Source organism: Bos javanicus, chromosome 2 (assembly GCF_032452875.1).
Source record: "Bos javanicus breed banteng chromosome 2, ARS-OSU_banteng_1.0, whole genome shotgun sequence".
Taxonomy (NCBI): Eukaryota; Metazoa; Chordata; class Mammalia; order Artiodactyla; family Bovidae; genus Bos; species Bos javanicus.
This window is the reverse complement of record NC_083869.1, coordinates 32,887,008-32,909,087: the sequence shown is the minus strand read 5'-3', so window position 1 is coordinate 32,909,087 and position 22,080 is coordinate 32,887,008. Positions and strand designations below refer to the sequence as shown.

Sequence of the window (22,080 nt, the reverse complement as noted above, 5' to 3'; positions counted from 1 at the left end):
TGTAGGATTCTACATTAATTCCAGCTACATTTAATTTATTAGAGCAATGTTGCCAGCCATAAATTCATTTTGATGTGACTGCTGCCCAAAATATTTGTATTCTTCCTAGTTTTGCAATATCTACAATTGTGATAAGCATACCATTTGTGTCTTGTAGTCATTCTTATAGTGTTGAATAAGACAAAGGTCATTGACAGGTTTGGGAAATCCTTTAACCTCATTAAGTCACACTACTGTCCTGTAGCCACAACAGACATTAATTATTTACTGTAGCAATCTTCTCTACAGAACTTGGGCCTGGTTTTAAAGTCCTAAACACAGCACTCTTAGTAGCCACTAATCAATGATATTTAGCACTTGACATGGCAATAATTTGACGTCCCGAGCTCAGAACAAAGCACAGTGACATGCTTCAGATTCACGCCCATCATGTTTGCTATGGCATGCTATTAAACTTGCTTTGCATTGCGCACTAAGTCTTCTCTTGTCAAGTTCAAAAGTACTAAAAACTAATCATTTTTAAAGTTTCACAAAACATGTTTTGTCTGCTGAAATGTTTTAAATGGAGACTCACCAAACTTCACCAGGTGCCACTTCCTCAGGCTGTCTCCCTCTGCGGTCCGTCCTCTCCACCACCAGCAATTATCTGCTTTCACTCATCATCCATTCCATTCAATAAACACATTTTGTGTGTGAGCTCTATTTTCAGGGGATTCACAACCTAGAAGGACAGACACACATAAACTTCATTACAATGGAGCATGGAATAAGGGATGATTTTCTCTCACTCTTGATAACCAGACCATCTAATCAGGCACAAAGGAGATAAGAGTTCACAAAGAGCTTCTTGGAGACACAGTTTGTGTGTGCACGCGCATGCTCAGTTGTATCAGACTCTTTGCAATCCCATGGACTGAAGCCTGCCAGGCTCCTCTGTTCATGGAATTTTCCAGGCAAGTATACTGGAGTGGGTTGCCATTTCCTTCTCCTGGGGATCTTCCTGACCCAGGGATCTAACCTGTATCTCTTACATCTCCTGGTGGGTTCTTTATTAGCTGAGCCACAAGGGGAGCCTTATGAGTGGAGATAAATTCAGTGGGTGTAGGAAAACTGAGAACGGCATAAAGGAAAAATAGGGTAAGAAAACAGTATGGACTGGTAATACTGCCTGAAAAAGTACTAAGGGATAAATGTTGGAAGGCCTGGGTGAGAAATGGAAAGTCTGCATCAATCTCTTGAACTATTACCATTCAGCAGCTGAAAGAATGTAAGCAAGGAATGACACAATCAGGTCTGAATTTCAGATGAATCACTGAAAGCAATATTGTAAATATAACAAATTAGGCAAGACTAAAAACAGTAACTTAAAGATCATTTCAGTAGTCCAGGGAAAAGATGAGCATCTGAATCAAGACAGTGGGGGTACACTTTAAAAAAAAAAAGAGAGAAAGATTAGAGAAAAATATAGAAGTATATATAATGTAATAAAACTTGCTGAGTGATTTGATATAGAGAAGCAAACACAGAAGCATTAAGCATAGCTGTTTCTGTATGAACAACTTGGATAAAAGGCATGGTCACCAACTGAGAAAGAGAACAAGGAAAGAAGTTAGGAACAAATTGGACCATGCTTAATTTAAGATGTGTGGGGACATCCCAAGTGGGCATGTCTTGCAAATAGACTGTTTTTTTTTTTTTTTTTTTAATTGAAGGATATTTGCTTTACAGAATTTTGTGGTTTTCTGTCATACATCAACAAGAATCAGCCATAGGTACACCCATGTCCCCTCCCTCATGAACCTCCCTTGCATCCCCTCCCTAGCCCACCCTTCAACTTTTTAGTCTCCTTAGTGTGAAGGAGAGATCAGAACTAGAGATTATTTGGTTAGTTCTTCCCAATGGAATTTAGGATAATGTCAGACCTAGTTTATCATGCCAAGTCTTCTCTTAACACTGCATACCTCCATTTACAGATACTAGGCTCCTAATCATGTCAGTATGTTTTATTCCACAGCCTTGCATCTTTCTGCAATGTTAGAACTGCTTTTCCCTTTGAACTCCTATACACAAGCATATCATACATACAGGGTGAGGTAATGGTCCAAGTTCATTTTACATATGGCTATTAAATTTCCCTAGAACCATGTCTTGAATAAAACTTAATTTTCCTATTCAATTGTATTGTCAACACTATAGACAATCAATTGACCATAAATAAAAAGCTTTATCTCTGACCTTTCAATTCTGTTTCATTGTCTCATTGATCTCATAGCAAGATGATATTTCCTCGATACTATAATTTAGAATAAAGTTAGAAATTAGATGGAAAAGGAAATGGCAACCCAATGGGCAATCCAATATTCTTGCCCAGAGAATCCCGTGGACAGAGGAGCCTGGTGGGCTGCTGTCCATAGGGTTGCACAGAGTCGGACACTACTGAAGCGACTTAGCATGCATGCATGCATGCATGCATTGGAGAAGGACATGGCAACCCACTCCAGTATTCTTGCCTGGAGAATCCAAGGGACAGAGGAGCCTGGTGGGCTACCATCTCCGGGATCACACAGATTTGGACACAACTGAAGTGACTTAGCAGCAGCAGCAGAAATTAGATAACATACAAGGCTTTTAACTTGTCTTTCTCAAAATTGTTTTGGCTATCCTAGGTCCTCTGAATTTCCACATAAATTTCAGAATCAGCTTGTCAGCTTCTAAAAATGACAAATCTGTTCAATTTGTCTAATGCTTGGGTTGGTGAATATATTCCCTCTTTATTTTCTGATTTAGTTAGAGTCTTTTTTGCTTTGTCAGTCCCAGTTCAGTCGCTCAGTTGTGTCCAACTCTTTGGGACCCCATGGACTGCAGCACGCCAGGCTCTCTGTCGATCAACTCCCAGAGCTTACCTAAACTCATGTCTATCGATTCAGTGATGCCATCCAACCATCTCATCCTCTGTCATCCCCTTCTCATCCTGCCTTCAATCTTTCCCAGCATCAGGGTCTTTTCAAATGAGTCAGTTCTTCGTATCAGATGACCAAAGTATTGGAGTTTCAGCTTCAGCATCAGTCCTTCCAATGAACATTCGGGACTGATTTCCTTTACGATGGACTGGTTGGATCTCCTTGCAGTCCAAGGGCCTCTCAAGAGTCTTCTCTAACACCACAGTTCAAAAGCATCAGTTCTTCGGTGCTCAGCTTTCTTTATAGTCCAACTCTCACATCCATACATGACTACTGGAAAAACCATAGCTTTGACTAGATGGACCTTTGTTGTCAGTCTACCTAAAGGTATATCAACTTTGCTGAACTTCTCAAATAACCAACTTGTTTTTTTTGGACCACACCACACTGCATAACAGATTTCATTTTCCTGCCAGGGACTGAACCTGTGCCCCCTGCAGGGGCAGCCTGAAGTCTTAACTACCCAAAGAATCAACTTTTAATTTCACTCATTTTCTCTATAAAATAATAGATAATAAAATATTATTGATTTTCACTCTGATCTTTATTATATTTTTCCTAATAATTACCTTCTGTTCATTTTACCCTCCTTTTCTGTTTCCTAAGGTGGAAGTTTAGGTTATTGATTTGAGGCCTTTGTTAACAATATAGACATTTAAAACTATAATTTTTCTCTAGGCATTGTTTTACCTATGTTTCCTACACTGTGATATGCTGTTTCTATTTTTATTCAACATGTTTTCTAAATTTTCTTCTGATTTCTTCTTTGGCCTATAGGTTATTTAGAACTGTGTCACTTACTTTGCAAATACTTGGAATTTTCCTAACAATTATTTTTCTTGATGACTTCTTAAATTTAATTCCATTATGGTCATATAACATACTTTGAATGAAGTCTATCTTTTAAAATATACTGAAAAAGATTTTTGTGGTCGAGTATATGGTCTATCCTGGAAAAAAAGTCCTGTGTGCACTTGGAAATATGTATTCTGCTATATTTAAAGATATGTTCAAAATTTATCAGGTCAGTTAAGTATATAGAAGTGTTCATGACTTCCATATCCTTGCTGAGTTCAAAGTTTTCTATATCCTGCTGATAACCTGTCTAGTTGTTCTACAGTTTCTTAGAGTAGCTGGGGAATTAAACACCAGGTTGAAATTTCCAACCATAATTTGTTAATTGTTTTATTTTTTCTTCAATTTTGTCAGATTTGGCTTAATGTATTTTGGGCTTCTGTTGATAGGTGTGTTTATAGTTATAATGGTTATTTGTATGTTTCTGATATTGGCCCTCTTATTACCATGAAATGTCCTTCTCATATTTCTTCACTTAAATTCTATTTTTGTTTGATGTTAATATAGCTACTCCATCTGTTATGATTACTGTTTGTATAATATATCTTTTCCCATATCTTACTATCAACATATTTATATCTCTGTAACTTGAGTCTCTTATACAGCATATAGTTGATTCTTGCATTATTATTTAGTCTGACAATCTCGTACTCTGATTGGAATGTTTAACCTGTTACTATTTAATTACTGATATAGTAGGATTTATATTTGTCACTTCACTATTAGTTTTTTAATAATGCAATGACTTCATTCTTTTCTGCTTCCTTGTGTTAAATATACTATTATGATTTTAATTCCTCTACTAAATTTTTAATGATATTTTCTCAGTGTTGCTCTAGGAATTGCAACATGCATCTTAATTTATCAAAATCTATTTTAACATTGGCTTAATTCTAGTAAAATATAGCAACATGTTCCTGTATGGTTCCATTTCTGCCTACCTTTTTATGTGCTATTTTTATCACATGTAGATATGTTACAAACCAACAGAGTGTTATAAGTATTGTTTCAAAAACCATGTATTTTTAGATAAAACAAGAAGAGAAAAAATATATTGCTTTTTTTAAAAACATTTACATGTATACTTTCCAGCACTATTTATTTTTTCATGTAGATACAAGTTACTCTCTGGTTTTATAATTCTCTTCACCTGAAGAAATTCCTTAAAGAATTCACCAGCCAATGTAGGAGACATGAGTTTGATCCCTGGGTTGGAAAGGTCTCCTGGATGAGGAAATGGCAACGCACTCCAGTATTCTTGCCAGAGAATCCCATGGACAGAGGAGCCTGGCGGGCTACAGTCCATGGGACTACAAACAGCTGGACACAACCTGGTGACTGAGTAACAACAGTAAATCTCTAAGGCAGGCCTACTGGCAACAAACTCATTTTTCCTTTCAACACCTTAGACCTGTCACTACACCACCTTTTTGCTTCCAGTTGTTTAGATGAGAAATCAGCCATTATCTGACCATGTTCTCTTACAGGCTTTCAAGATTTTCTCTTTGGCATTGGGTTTCAGTACTTGACAGGTCATGATTCTCTTTGTCTTTATCTCATTTGGAATCCACTGGGATTCTTGATCCTGTATGTGGTTAAACAACAAATTTGAGAAGATATTTGACCATTATTCTTCAGATAGGTTTCCTATATTTCTTTTTCCTCTCTTATGGGAGGTGGGACTCAGTTATGCATATGTTGGCATATTTGATGTTATCCTACAGATCTCTAAGGTGCTAATCATTTTTCTTTAACCTTTTTCTATATTTTAACTGGATTATTTATACTGATCTATCCATCATCTACTGATCTATCTTCAAGTTCTCTGGTTCTTTCTTCTGCCATCTTATATCTGCTATTGATTTTATCTAGTCGATTTTCCCCTTCCATTACTGTATTTTTCAACTTTAGAACTTGTTTATGTTTTTTTCTATTTCTGTATTAAGATTTCCTATATTATGAATCTTTCTCATATTATCCTTCAATTACTTAAACATGATTTCCTTTAATTATTTGAAATATTTACAATTGTTGCTTTGAAATCTTTGTTAAAGATCTAGGTCCTCAGAGACAGTCTATTGACTTTTTGTTGTTATTGTCCCTCAATGTGGGTCACACTTTTCTCTGCATGGTTCTTTATTTATTTACGTTTATTAAAAGGTAGATATGTTAGATTACATATTGTAGCAACCCTGGATGATATATTTCCCCTGAGAACTATTGTTCTGAATTTTTTTTTTCATTTTTGTATGTTTATTTTAGTATCTAGTCAGGAATTAATCTGTGGGAGCTGTTTCCCTCATAGTGTGTGGCTACCAATGTCTTTGTTCAGTATATTTTATACTAATCTTAATTTTTAAACCTGAAGTCCAGTGGGTCACCCCATGTATATCTGTGTAGTAGTCATCCAATGACTAGACAGAGGTGTTCAAACTCCTCAGATCAATACAGCTTCCCCCTTGTGTGTTGGTAAAGGGTCAAGTTGAGCTAGTTTTCAGGTAAAGGAACCAGGTGTTTGACTTATCTCTGGGTCACATTTACATTCTATATCCTCAGTCTAGAAACTCAGTCTTTTTTCTGTTGCTCAATTCTAGTTTTCCTGTTTCAAATTCTGCTACATATTAAAGTCTAAGGGCTAGTCCTATTCTTGAACTTATTATCTAACCTTGTATTCATTCCCCACTGCACCCTGACACTGGATACTTTACCTAGATAACCACCTACTAGCCATGAGTAATCTCTTCTGATACTGGGTTTTCTCTCTTATGCATATCACGTTATGGTTTAGCCTGTGTCATAAGCAACTAACCTTCCACCCTAGGTGAATAAGGCCAAGAAAGGAAATTTCAGAAAGATAATAATTTATTTATCATGGTTTTTCTTATGCCTGTTACAGTGTGGTGTTTTGCTTTTTACAATCACCTAATAAGTGTGGCATTACATTAAACAAAATCACTACAATTGTTTTCCCTAATTATCTCCTTAACCCCATGTAAATTTTTTAATTTCCCAAATCTTAAGGATGTTTTGTAATTTCTGAGCTTATTTTTTATATGCTACTTATCATCAGAGAAAGGCAATTTAAGAGTGGTATTAAAAACTTCATATATGCACACATCAGTTCAGTTCAGTCACTCAGTCATGTCCAACTCTTTGTGACCCCATGAATCACAGCATACCAGGCCTCCCTGTCCATCACCAACTCGCAGAGTTCACTCAAACTCATGGCCATCGAGTCGGTGATGCCATCCAGCCACATACACATTTACAAATTTATGTTAAGAGCTTTATAGAATTAAAATATCATCATTAAAGAATCTCTGTTTTAGCAATGGGTTTGGCCCGAGTAAGTAACCATCATGACAGCCATACTCTCTCACAAAGATACACATGAAATAATGATTCTTTACTGGAATAACATGCATATTAATTAGTTCCTACAGCACTTGAGAAACTTCTGTTCTCACCAGTAAGGTCAGAAAATGCATCCGCCTTAGTTAGCAGCACAGTTAAAAATCCTGAAGCAAGTTGGGGTCACGTAGAAGACTGGGCAACTCAAAGGAAGGGCAAAACCAGAGAGAAGAATTTTTCACAGCCCTAAAATGATGCCATGTGATCTAATCAAGGCACTATATTTTTGGCATCCTAATCCCTATTATCCACAATTAGAATGGACAGTTCTATTCAATTAGCACATGGCCAGGATGGCTTTGAATTTAGTATTGAAAATTTGGGCATGCCACATTAACATTCAAATAATCAAATAAGAAGTCTCAAGGGAATTTAGAATTTTTCTTAACACCTGGCACCAAGCTATGAATAATAATATAAGAAATTTGCCTAAAGAATTTTAAACTTGAGTTATGATTTACTCTAAGGTAAAGTGCCAAAATTATCTCAAGTTTGTCTACAAACTGCCAATCAGCTTTTAGATTTTAAAGGTTAAGGACACCCTCAATATAAAAACCTCCATGCACAAATCAACAAAGGGTTTTTCTTTCATTTTTATATTACAGAAAAACATGCTGATATTCTCCATAGCAAGATACTCTCACTTACTAATCTCTGATTTCTAGAAGTCTAAACTTGACCTAGTGAAATATACAGATACATAACCTAATCTGAAACATTGAGTTAATCCCAAAGAGTTAAATTATGTATTTGAGTCCGGTGAAATATTAAATTGTCCTAGTATATTAAAATGTCATAATAACAACAATAAACTCAAGGCAAATTGGAGAAGGCAATGGCACCCCACTCCAGTACTCTTGCCTGGAAACTCCCATTGGCGGAGAAGCCTGGTAGGCTGCAGTCCATGGGGTCATGAAGAGTCAGACATGACTGAGCGACTTCATTTTCACTTTTCACTTTCATGCATTGGAGAAGAAAATGGCAACCCACTCCAGTGTTCTTGCCTGGAGAATCCCAGGGACGGTGGAGCCTGGTGGGCTGCCGTCTATGGGGTCACACAGAGTCAGACAAGACTAAAGCAACTTAGCAGCAGCAGCAGCAAGACAAATAATTTCAGATAATTCTAGAGCATGACAAAGGTTCATGGGAAGATAAATTCATATATTTGGAGAAGATACACAAACTGCTTTTGAATGTTAAGGTAACAGTTTCTTGATCAAATCCACTATAGACACACTTCACTTAAGAATGAACTAGATGATTCTTTAGTGTAAGGAAAGAATATCATCATATATCATACCTGTAAGCTAAAGAAAAGAATATATTTCCAAAACATCACATATATGTTGAAAGGAATGAAGAAGCAAAATGGCCAAATGTGGCAGGTACCCTTACACCATGGGGCTAGAGATCTGAGTTACACTTGTTTTGCCACATCTAACTTTGGGAAAGTTAATTTGACTGTGTTTCAATGTCTTCATCTGAACACAAGATTATCAGTATCAGATGATCTAACAGAGGTTCCAAAATGGCAACCTGTTATGTGGATCTGGCCAGTAGATATATTTGGTTCATATTGGTGTTTTTATACAACAACAGGATTTTCAACTAAAAGTTTTCACATAAAACTTTTTTCTTCTTTTAACTCAAAAATCTTTCCCAAGACAGTGTTGAAATCACCATATGGCAACACTTTGCTTGAGCTGTAAAGTGACTGCCCTCTACAGATGTAAGCTCCCTTTAGCTGGTTTCAGTTCTTCTCTTCAGGTTCTTTTTTTTTTTCTTTTATTATTTTTATCTTCTTATAAATCTTATAAAAATTATTTATATTTTCTTTTAATTTATTATTATTTATTAATTTATTATTTTTATCAAGGTAAAGTTGTTACAGAACACTAATCAGTTTCTTCTGTTCAACATTATAATTCAATCTTTGTATATACTACAAAGTGAACGCCACAATAAGTCTAGATACCACATGTCACCATAATAATTGATCCCTTTCACCATTCTACCCACCTACCTCTACTCTTTAGCCTTGAACAGTCATCTGCACTCACCCAGAACATTTTACTTATTTACTATATCTGCTTAGCCTTGTAGGCATTTGAGATTGTGATCTCTAATTCATTAGGTCCCTTCAAGCTCTAAGATTTTGTGACTCTTCTTATTAATAAAAATACTTTAGCCTGTAATTTCCAGAATGGTTAAGTTTCTACTTAGATAAAACCAGAGAGAGTGGATAAGAGAATGGTTGCACTCTAGGGAACAGATACATTCAAGGAAAACAGAAGGATGGAGTATCACTCATTTGGATAGTAGACTTAGACCATCAGAGCAAAACATGATTTCCCTGGGAAATGTGGACATAGGGAAAATGTCACAACTTGGACAAAAAAATGCAAAAATAATTTTAAAAATGGAATCAAGGAAGAAAATAATCCTTTGTTTTAACAAATGCCCTTTTGAAGCCAGACAAGGTGCTAGTCTCAAATTATTACTTGATTTGTTAAACCTCATGAGCTGCTAGGTATCTTCCCTATTGTAAGGATGAGAAAATGTAGGTTCATAAAGATTAAGTAACTTGCCCGAGGGCACACAACTAGTAACTGTCAGAGGCAGAATTTGAATCTAACTCTAGAGCCACACATCACCAGACATGGGGAGAATGAACATACCTTGTTCGATTTGCAAGAATATGACCAAGTTCTGCAGTTTTATTAAAGACGCCCTGTCCAAGAAGTATAAATATGTAAAACTTGGACCCTAAATCAATTACCGTGTCACCAAGTTTTCCACAAATTTTTTAAAATAAATAAAACAAATGCAAAAGCACAAAAACAAAAGCATATCCAGAAGAGCAAAAGGCATATCTAACTGACCAGGCTAAGAGGCTGCCAGAACATTACTCTGCTGACAAAGGTCCGTATAGTCAAAGCTATAGTTTATACAGTAGTCATGCATGGATGTGACAGTTGGACTATAAAGAATGCTGAACTTCAAAAAATTGATTCTTTTGAACTGTGGTGTTGGAGAAGACTCTTTGAGAGTCCTTTAGACTGCATAAAGATAAAACCAGTCAATCCTAAAAGAAATCAGTCCTGAATATTCTTTGGAAGGACTGATGCTGAAGCTGAAGCTCCAATTCTTTGACCACCTGATGCAAAGAACAGACTCATTGGAAAAGACCCTAATGTTGGGGAAGATTGAAGGCAGGAAGAGAAGGGGACAACAGAAAGATGAGATGGTTGGATGGCATCACCATCTCAGTGGACATGAGTCTGAGCAATCTCCGGGAGTTGGTGATGGACAGGGAAGCCTGCCGTGCTGCAGTCCATGGGATCGCAGAGAGTCAGACATGACTGAGCGACTGAACTGAAGTCGATTAACAACTGAAAATTGGAATACCTTCCCCTAAGTTATAATAGTATCACATAATCAACTATATCATTGAGCCTAAAATATCTTAAGGTCATTCATTCACCTTGAAAAATTTAGATGTTACTATTTCTGAAAGTAAATATTTGGCAATTTTAAAATATCAGGAAGAATTGTGTGAATACTTACTAAGAACTCATCTAGTCTTATTTCAATCATTTCATGGATGTTCATGTGAATGCCTATTTAGTCATATTCTGTTTTCACAAAATTGACATTATGACAAGGTTTTATTAAAGTATGAACTGGTGAAAATTTTCATTAGACATAATAAAATGTGAATACTCAGCTTTTCTGAATTTCATAGAGTACTGGGGGCAATACATGTTATACTGTGTGCCATACGCCCCTTGATCTCTCTTGAAAAAAGAGGAACTCTAATTACATATGAGATCAAAGAAAGACAAATATTATACAAAAACTGCCTTTCAATTTTTGAAATATGGTTGTGTTCCTTTAAGGTTCATTGTATTCCTTTATAGTGAAAGTGAAAGTTGCTCAGTCATGTGCGACTCTTTGCAACCCCATGGACTATACAGTCCATGGAATTCTCCAGGCCAGAATACTGAAGTGGGTAGCCTTTCCCTCCTCCAGGGGATCTTCCCAAACCCAAGCATTGAACCCAGGTTTCCCGCATTGCAGGCAGATTCTCTACCAGCTGAGCCACAAGGGAAGCCCAAGAATACTGGAGTGGGTAGCTTTTCCTTTCTCCAGTGGACCTTCCCAATCCAGGAATCAAACTGGGGTCTCCTGCATTGCAGGCAGATTCTTTACCAACTGAGCTATCAGGGAAGCCTTGGTATGGTCATCACTAATTGCAATAAGATTTCAGAAAAGTAATTCATATTTATTCAGTCATGTTTCTTTCTTATCATGTTATGCTGTTTCAGTAGTCCATATACTCCTAAAAAATACTCACTGAATTAGACAGCTGTACAAAGATCTTACACAATGAATTTTTTTCTGCATTTTAAAGATGAGGAGTATAAGAAACATTTATTTATGATCCAAATTTAAATCACTTTTGCTTTAAAAACAAGGCCAAATAGCAAAGCCTCTTCTACTGCTTGTGCTGTATAGTATAACATCTCTTGATTACTCTGACAGAGTTCCAGTCACAGGTTGTGAGTCAGAAAGAGGTTTTTCAATGTCCAGCAGCTAAATGTGTCAGCCATGACATTTCTGAAAGTTCTATTTTTATATACAGAGAGAAGGAAAAAATCACTTCTTTGTATCTGTCCCTTGCAAAATTCTCAGTTTAACTCCAGCTTTAGATATGTACACTAGTGAATGCATTATTAGTTAACACGACAAGCGACTAACATTTTTAAACTGGAATAATGCATGTAATGAAAAAATAATCTATACAAGTTTGTCTCTTCTGCATTCTTATTCCCTCTTTTGGTCATAAAGACTGTTAAAATGCAGTTGAAATAATACAAAATGAAATTCAAATCTCACTATTGTCCTAATCCTTTCTTCCCACTCTTACATAGCTTATCTAAAAATGTTGAAATGTAACTTGCTTGAGTTATAATATTATGTGAATTAAGAGTCAGCATTGTTTGGAAGCTCCTTTTAATTGGTCTACAGGGAGGTTTTCTGTATATATTAAAATGATTGTATGTCTGAATTATAACAAACCTACCTTTAAACTTCCTTTGTGTTTAAACATATATTAGAGGCAAACCATTTTAATACTTCTTGGAGCAGGCTTTATTGCTAAAATTATTGGTTTGGCAATCTTGGCATAAATGGAAATTTCTGATTGGCTGTCATATCAATGTCAGTGGAGCCAGCAAGTGCATGGCTCTGGCTGTTTTCCTTATTTTTATTTATAAATTCTGTTTCATAACAGCAATAAGATGCTTCAGGCCTTGCAGTTCTAGGGGATTATTGCACTTGTCAGGTGGTAAAAATCACTGGCCCCTCTGCCTTGTGCCTCAGAACACCACTAGAGGCATGTAATCACTGAGAAATGCAATTCCTAGAATTTCTTAATATTTTATAAAGACATATTTAACTTTTAAAATAAATGATCTATTTTGAAGGTTAGAAGTGTCATAAGAGTATTCAACCACTAGCTGAGAAATGAACAAAACTTAGGTCATAGAGGCAGAGAGAAATGGCCAAGCAGTGACCATCTTTCAGTAAGTCCAAAAGGATATATAAATCTAGAATAAAGTATATTTTAGATGTAAATTGAGAAGCTGGACTATGAATAGTCAACATTTGTATATTAATATAAATTGTCTTGCCATAATATTCTAAGTTTGTTTTCATCCTTACAAATAAATATTAATATATTTATATACAAAAGCATGATATAGATTGCAAGTATAAGTACATGAAAGTCATACTTGAAAAAGTGTAATTTACTTACATTGAAGGAAAAGATACACACTATTTTTTCCTACTGCTGCTGCTGCTGCTGCTGCTAAGTTGCTTCAGTCGTGTCCGACTCTGTGGGACCCCATAAACGGCAGCCCACCAGGCTCCCTGTCCCTGGGATTCTCCAGGCAAGAACACTGGAGTGAGTTGCCATTGCCTTCTCCAATGCATGAAAGGGAAAAGTGAAAGGGAAGTCGCTCAGTTGTGTCTGACTCTTTGTGACCCCATGGACTGCAGCCTACCAGGCTCCTCCGTCCATGGGATTTGCCAGGCAAGAATACTGGAGTGGGTCGCCATTGCCTTCTCCTAATAAAAAAGTCCTACCTTATATAATTAGAAAAATACTTAGAAAAAAAAAAAACTTGAAAAGTATACTCTTGAAAATATAAGCAGGCTGATTTCTCTAATAAATGAAATGCAAAATTCAGACACAAAGTATACAACAGTGGACAGATTGAAAAATGAAGATTAAATTTCTATTTGCAAGTAATTGTTTGGAAGTAAATTTCTGTATTTTATCAATTGTTCTAAATAACAATGTAAGCCAAAGGAGACCAAATTATCTTTCCAGGGAAAGAATACCAAAGTTTTTCTTGGAAAAGGGCCAGTTTTAGGTAGGGGGTGTTTATGGCCTGGGGAGTTACTGTAGCAATAGAAAAAGATTAATAATTTGCACATGTTAGATTCTTGGAAGGCAGGATACAGCTGTAAAGAATTAACCCCTCTTGAGAGATGTAAAAACACAGAGCAGCTGAGAGAAGACCTATTGGGAGGGACTAAAAACTATTCAGGCTACAGATGTCCTCAAAGTGAAGCAGAAAAAGTACTTTGGGGAACCAACATGCCTTTGTCTTTGCTTATAAATGGGCAGGTAACTTTGTAAAAAAATTAGACAAAAGGAGCAAATTGTGTCCAATTAAAATGTATTATTGAAATATTAAGCAAGCACTATAATGAATTGCTCAAAGAAATGAGTACTACATTGCTTTTCTCAAGGATGTCCTAAAATAAAAGCCACTCTGTTAAAAGAAAGTGTGTGTATCTGTGTTGCTGCTGCTCTGTATCTCTAACTTTCTGAAAGGTCGCTTTATTGAGTGACAAAAGACTTTTTGGAATACACAAACCTATAAAAGAAATAAGCAATCAAATGAAGATGTTTTTTCAATGGCTAAATGAGAGGTCCAAATGCTATTTTAACTGAAATTGGTGGTTGATTTTTGCTTCTTCGGAGAGAAAAGTGGCTGCTATGCTTCAGTGAAAGAGCCTAACATAACTTTATAAAGATTTAAAAACACAGGTGTAAAGAGTGATGATACTACCGAAAACATAAAATCTCCTCAAAGTGACTCTCAATCATCATTCCAATTTCAATGGAGCCTCAAGCAGAGATGGAAAAAATACACACCCGACTTAATGTATAATTCAGCACCTTGGTGTTTCCTTCATAATACTGTGTCAGTGGTTCTCAAAGTGTGGTCTTGGGTCCCCTGGGGATCCCTAAGACTCTTTCATGGGCCTTACAAGGTCAAACTTGTTTTCATAATAATACTAAGACATTGCTTTTTTCACTTTCATTGTCCCATGAGAGTTCAAGTGGACTTTTCAGAGGCTACATGACATGTGATGACATCATCACCCTGGTGGTTAATGGAATATGCACGCATGGGTACTCTTCTATTTAAGGGGATTTTCTAGGTAAACTCCTTGGGGTCATTAATAATTTTGTATAAAGTAGTCTGGAGACCAAAAGTTTGAAAGGCTTTAAATATGGTCACCTGACCTACCTCACAATAACACCCTTGCCTGTATCTTTGATATTGCAATGCTTTCTACATAGTGTTAAACACTGCAGTTGCTATTATTATGATTAAAGAGTGAACATACTTGTTACATGTACATTCCAAACTCTGTTCCTAGCAGCAGAGCCTTTAACAATCAACAAAAGAAAGTTGTGTCATCAGCTTATCTACTTATAGATAAAAAGTAGAGCGGTGTCCAAGGGAAGAAGAAACATAGAGCTGCCTATGGGGCTGCCTCCAAAAATTCGGCCAGAGTTTCTTGAATTCCTACTGAGACACTGCAAAAACCACCTGTTAGATTTTCCAGACACACAGCCTAGACACACACACATATATATGGTGTGTGCGTTGTTCTACACATAATATTTTATTTCAATAACAATCTGGTGAGGTACAAGAAATAGATGTTACCCCACAATAAATACAAAGAAATAGGAAATACAAAGATGGGAAAGGTCACACACTAGTTAAGAGATACAGCCAAGCCTTACACCAACGCCTTCCAATTCCATGTCCAGAGACCTTATTTCTATATCATTCTAGCTCTACTTGGCACTTTAAACTGCTCATAAACTTAAGCTCAATTTTTATAAGTATTATATATTTAGCTCTCTTCTTCCCTAAAAATGGAGAGAGAAGAGACCCCTGTACTCATTCTGAGTTTTCCTCGAGAATTATCTTCTAAAACTCTACCTTGGCGAGCACCTCAGTGAAGATAAGAGTCACTAGGGAGATTTCTGTTAACCTTGCTCCCCAAATAGTAAATCAGCAAATAAATATGAGAGGAGGAAGAGGAGGGAGTAATCATTCGGAACAGATATATTTCAAGAGGACACTGATTCTGCTTACACTCTCTCTTTTTTTTTTTTTTTGCCTAATCCAGTCTCCCAATCCTTTAGTGAGCATAAAAGCTGAGAGAGAGGTATTAAGAATTTAAATTCTTCATATATTATAGTGTGAAGAATTTTAATTCATATATTATACACACATGAGGTGTTTAAAAGGTATATTTTAATTGAAGAGTACTCGCCTTACACCCTTATTTCAGGTAAGTAAACAAACACGACAGAACAAACAGCTTTCTAAGGTCATAGAGGCAACAGCTAAACCAAGTTAACAATTAATAAGGCAAATCTATAGAACATATGATTTAATTGCTATATTGTTTTTACCCCTCATTCGGCCATTGTTACTAGACCAGCTTTCCCTGTTCTACCAATTCTTCTTCATTCCTCAACCTCCAACAATGGTACCCCAACTTTTATCTGCAGCTCAGTCATGTGTTTTGTGGGGAACAGGACTTCAGCAGGAGTATGAACTTTCTGAGGAATAGGTCAGTCTCCTACTGAGTTGGAATTCTCAACCTTCTTGGGGTTGCCTGGCCCAGATATTTTGTGCTAGACCGAGAATTCAACATGGTCATTATTTCAGACTTCAGAGGAACATTCAAAAGCAGGTCTGATCTGTCTAAAGCCACATTAAAAGCTCCTGAATACCATTTCTATTAACCAGTGTATTTCGAATAATTTTTCACTAAAAATAGCACCACATACAAATCAAGTAAAAGAAGTATTTGTCAAGCTGCGTTAGTTAATAGTAACTCTAATATAAAGACTACAGAATGTTCAGAGAAAACGAATCTAATGATTTAACACAATCCTATGTTTAATTAACACAATCTTTTGCACATCAATTTATTCTACTGTTTAAAACAGCATTTTATCACACAAAATAGAATAATATTTGACTTCATAATATTTGTAATCACTATGGTGTATCTAATGTACTGTTAAAAAATAAACAGGCACATTAAAAATTTTAAGAGTTATTTGAAGCAAAAATTGATACTCATCAGGCAGCATCCAGTCTAGGATGCAGAAAAGAACTCTGAGGAGCTGAACAAAATGAAAAACTTTTATAGGCAGATTGGAGCAAGAACAAGGAAGTTATACTCGGCCAAAAAGCCAGGTTGTTTATTGCAAGGTTACTTTCCTTCAGGGATGACAGGATCTATCAGGCAGATTACCTAACTAGTGGTCACATGTGATTCCTGATTGACTGATTTAGGATTCCTTTCTGGGAGAGTCAAAACTGTAAGTCTCAGCTTGATGAGGTAAGGCTTAGAACAAGTGACTCCATCTGGGGCTTGTTGTCTTATTTTAAATAGTACACAGGGCCTTTGCCAGGTGGGTGAAATTTATTACACCATTTTACAAATACTAATAGACACCAGAGAAGGCGATGGCACCCCACTGCAGTACTCTTGCCTGGAAAATCCCATGGTCGGAGGAGCCTGGTAGGCTGCAGTCCATGGGGTCACAAAGAGTCGGACACGACTGAGCAACTTCACTTTCACTTTTCACTTTCATGCATTGGAGAAGGAAATGGCAACCCACTCCAGTGTTCTTGCCTGGAGAATCCCAGGGACGGGGGAGCCTGGTTTGCTGCCGTCTATGGGGTCGCACAGAGTCCGACACAACTGAAGCGACTTAGCAGCAGCAGCAATAATAGACACAGAGGTTAAGTAATATTCCTGGAGCCATATCCCAACCGCTGGTACTACTGAATCTGAAAGTTGTTTTTTTGTGTTTTGGTTTTTTTTTTTTTTTGCTTTCCAGTTAGGTTCTTAAGCTTCTAGGTTACTTTGAGATTATTTTACTATCACAAATGTTTTATCCTACCCAAAGCATTGTTTATTGAATATCTACAGTGAACCAGGGAATTTTACATGTTATCTCACTAAACCCTCACACACCACCCTGCTAAAAAATGATTATTGGTGAGTCCACTGAAGTTCAGAGATGTTAAGTAATTTGCCAGACTTGAATACAAATGAATCAAGGTCCTAGTCCCAGGTTTAAGAATCTACCTTTCACTACCTTGTTCCACTTTGTTCCACTACAAGTTGTAAAGAAAAACATTTCTGCAAACAATCAAATATAATAACCCACAAAAGCTAATATATCCCAAGACAACTTAACAACAATTTATTTTTAAGGGAAAAAATAAAATGACAATTTTTTCCAGTAGACTTTTAATTTCTTAAATCTGAAGGCTCTAATAGCTTAATTTTTAAAGCAATAAGTTACTAGAAAAAATGAGAAATGATTAAGAAAAATTCATTTTAAAGCAGGAATCAAAATTTAGCAAATGTATATTTATCTCTGCTAAGTCGTTTCAGTCGTGTCCGACTCTGTGCGACCCCATAGAGGGCAGCCCACCAGGCTCCGCCGTCCCTGGAATTCTCCAGGCAAGAACACGGGAGTGGGTTGCCATTTCCTTCTCCAATGCATGAAAGTGAAAAGTGAAAGTGAAGTCGCTCAGTCGTGTCCGACTCTTTGTGACCCCAAGGACTGCAGCCTACCAGGCTCCTCCGTCCATGGGATTTTCCAGGCAAGAGTACTGGACTGGGGTGCCATTGCCTCTAACTGTGTTAGCATTATGCTAAATTCTAGCCTCATGGAGCTTACTTTCTAGAGTATTTTGATACAGAATAAGGGGATTCAGAAATAAGGGGATACAAACAAGAAAAAGAAAAGAGTAAAGAAAAGTTAACTACAAACACTTTCAGTTAAAGTAGGGATGAAGAACCAAATGGGGCAGCAAAACAAACTCCATCAAGCTGTTTAACAAAACACTTCCAAATTATTTTAAGTCACAGACAATTGAAACTTGCTGATTTTCACTAAGGAAGAATAAGGTTTAGTTTCGGAAAAGACTGTTATATCTGTTTCTTTACCTTAGAGAAGTCTTCAGCCCAACGGGAACATCGCGAGAAAAGCCCAGGCCCTTAGAAGCCCCTTAGTAGCTTCCATTCTTTTCTCTGATTGGTTCCTTCCCCAGACAGGAAGTCCCGCTCTCTGCCTGAGGCTTGTGCTTTGTTAAGGATGGCCTAATTGTGGTCATAGCCTAATGCCAGGTTTATCAGTTTTTGGATTTTCAATTAACTACTCTGTTTATGCTAACGACTTTATTATCCTGATGGAACGTGCATGTGGAGCCTTTTTAGTAGTTTAAAGGAAGAAGAAATGACTACTGCCTTGGCAGGCCACCACCATAAATTGTCCAGCCCTGTGGAGCTTGCTGGTGGCACGGAAAAGTCAGGGTTTGGGGGCAGAATTCTGTCGGAGCTGGATGAGTGAGATACCCTATTGCCATTGTGACAGCAAGGTTTGGAAGAAATTTGTTTTATATGATATTAAGGCAGTAAGGCCAGATTTTAGCTCACTAGCAACAAAGTAGCTGAAGTAGTCCCAAAGTAAACACATTCACTTTAATAAAAAAGACTGAAACGTTTACCTACAAATACCCTCTTCAGTTAAGCGCTTCCGAGGAGGACCTGGAAGTCTATTTATTTTTCCAGCAACAACGCATCAGACATTTTTGCTAGGGAAAAATCTTTGTCTACTTGACTACTTTAATCTTTTTTTTAATCGGGGATTGGAGAAAGACTTAACTCAGTTACACCCCTTGTTAGCTTTTGTCATTACTGCTCAAGAGAAGCTAAGTTGCTTGCTTGTAGCTCTTGGGCTGCTTGGGGTGGGGACGGTTGTTTTTAGAGTCCCCTTGAGATAATGATTCTTCTGGGTCAGTCAGAAGAAACAATCTGCAACAATGGCAGTCCCCAGAGTGACACTTCTCCAGGGGCCTAGATTCAGCTGTCAGTCACCTTCAGCCCAGAGCCATCAAATCCATTTACACAAAAGCTGGTTATCACAAACCTTTTGAAAAGCTAAGTAAAGAGGAGATTTACCCATCCCTGAATCTTCATTCTTTTTTCTTTGATTCCCTCATTTCTCCTATCTTTCCTTTTTTTTCCCCCTAACTACCTCTGAGAACTTCTGGGATTTTCCCCCTTCTTTTGTTCCACCCTAGAGCTTACACTATTGTTATCTTAAAGCTTAAGCTTAAGCTTGAATATAACTCTTCAGATATACAGAAATAAATACCATACTCTTGAATGAAAATTTTTAATTCTAATAAGTATTTTTGTCTCCAAAAGCATAGGATTTTCTGGGGGTTGACAAAGGATTGTTTAATGTTATAATGTTGAAAAAAAGTTCTGTGAATATTTTAAATATTTCTTTCAGCATGTTTGGCTGTGCATGTACGTCTGTTCATCCCTTCCTATTGTATACATACCTTTTTATTTTTGTAATTTTTTGCACTAAAGGGACTATAATGTAAAAGCTTGAATCAGCTTGTAACTGAAATGATCCTCAACAACCTATACAAATAAAAAAAATTATTGTGTAAATATTACTGAATTTCAAATATAACAGTTCTTTCTGTGAATTCTATAACTTTGTAATTATAAGGAACGGATTTCCTTTCACCAAGAAAAGGAGAAATTATGGTCATGCTCTAGAAGTTCTGATTTTCTCTGTGTAATGGAATTATTATAAACATTTAATTTAACAAATTGAAAGACAGTTTTAATTAGTGAAAAATATAAATAAAATGCTACATTAAAATGCAAGTTTATTTCGTTGATGTGTGTATGGTTGCCAGAATTAGACTAATAAACTATTGACTAGTATTAAAAAAAAAAGGCTTGAAGGAGCATTTGTAATTAGTTTGTCAATTATAAGAAGTGTGAGGCTTCCCTAGTGGCTCAAAAGGTAAAGAATCCACCTGCAATGCAGGAGACTTGGGTTCAGTCTCTGGGTTGGGCAGATCCCATGGAGAAGGGAATGGCTACCCATTCTAGTGTACTTGCCTGGAGAATTCTGTGGACAGAGGAGCCTTTTACATTATAGTTCAAAAAATTGCAAAAATAAAAAGGTATGTAATACAATAGGAAGGGATGTACAAACATACATGCACAACCAAACAGATGCTGAAAGGAATACTTAAATACTACAGTCCACGGGGTTGCAAAGAGTTGGACACGACTGAGTGACTAACACTATATAAGAAATTTAGTGTAGTGGCTATGGAAAGAAGCATCAGATAGCCTGGGCTTGGTAGAGGTGTTAGGTCTGGAAAGAAGAGCAGGCCAAGGAAAAGCACACTTAGAACCAAAAGACACTTTATAAACAACAAGATATTTCACATACAATGCAAACAATGTCACTAAGACCAGTACTAACATTACCAGTTGCACATGAAATAACCCAAGTTAATTCAGACACTCATCTGGCCCTAATCTCCTAGTCACTACCAAAAGGGCATGAACTATTTCACTGAAAAATAATGGTATGTTTCATTTATTCATTCAACATTATTTCCTGAGCATTACTACTACTTGCTAGGATATAATAGTGAAAGGATCTTAAGTAACTTACCATGTGGTAGAAGGAACTAACAGTAACATGTTTTGATCAAAATAGATTATCTTCAAGTAGACATTGAAGTCTTATTTGAAAAGTTAATTTTTTTCATTAAGACTGTATAACAATGTTCACTGTGTCCCAAGAACACTGTTAGGGTTTAAGGACAAAAAATGAGTAAAGTAGGGACTGAGTCCCAAGATAGCTTCCTACTTGCCTAACTTAGCATAGGCCACTGTTATCTCTTCAGAAACCTGGGCCTGCATGCTTTGGATCTTGCTGAACACTTAGACTTCTTTGTATGTGCCCATTTTGCTCACATGACATTCTCAACACATGAGTTTTGGGGGTTTTGTTATTTGCTCTCAGTTGTTGAAACATGTCAGCTCTTTTTCTCCTCAGGGCCTTTGGGATGCTCGTGGTTCAAGTTTGTAAAATTTTATTATGTGGTTCACCGCTGAACTTACTGTGAGGACAGTAGAAGCAAGTTATTAGCTTTTATGGTTGAATGTTACCTCTGATAGGAAATTTTGATCTCTTAATCCACTAGACTCTAATAACTGTACTAAATATATAAAATAAACTCTTCATACTGTCACTCATTTGTTTGATAGATTTACTAATTTTTTTTCTATGCCACTATCGTTACCACAATTGTGTATTTCAATGTAGTTATACAATTGTGAAAAATTGTTTTATCTAAATATAAATGAAATCCCAATATAACAGTTCTTTCTGTGAGTTCTGTAACTTTGTAATTATAAGGAACTGACTTCCTTTCAGTGAAAAAAGGAGAATGGTCATGCTCTATAAATTCAGATCATTTCTGTGTACTCTCTAGATTATGTAGTATTCATTTCCTGAGACTGTTTTGACAAATTGCCACAAACCAGGTGGCTTAAAACAACAGAAATTTATCCTCTCAGTGTTCAGAAGTCTGAAATCAAGGTCAGC

At 36.6% G+C, this 22,080-nt stretch overlaps 1 long non-coding RNA gene across 3 annotated transcripts in view; it reads right to left on the bottom strand.

Moving 5' to 3' along the window:
- LOC133259314 (uncharacterized) overlaps positions 1 to 18,640 on the bottom strand; it is a 36,934-nt gene extending 18,294 nt beyond the window's left edge. Inside the window, exons 1-2 of one of the 3 annotated variants that reach the window (XR_009740367.1) lie at positions 18,594 to 18,640; positions 575 to 721 (exon numbers count right to left, since the gene is read on the bottom strand). This is a non-coding gene — a long non-coding RNA (uncharacterized LOC133259314). Of the gene's footprint in view, positions 1 to 574; positions 722 to 2,903; positions 3,441 to 5,300; positions 5,453 to 18,593 lie in introns of those variants that run through there. The other 2 variants (XR_009740366.1, XR_009740365.1) reach the window with 2 other exon arrangements.
- Between the last annotated feature and the right edge of the window lie 3,440 nt (positions 18,641 to 22,080).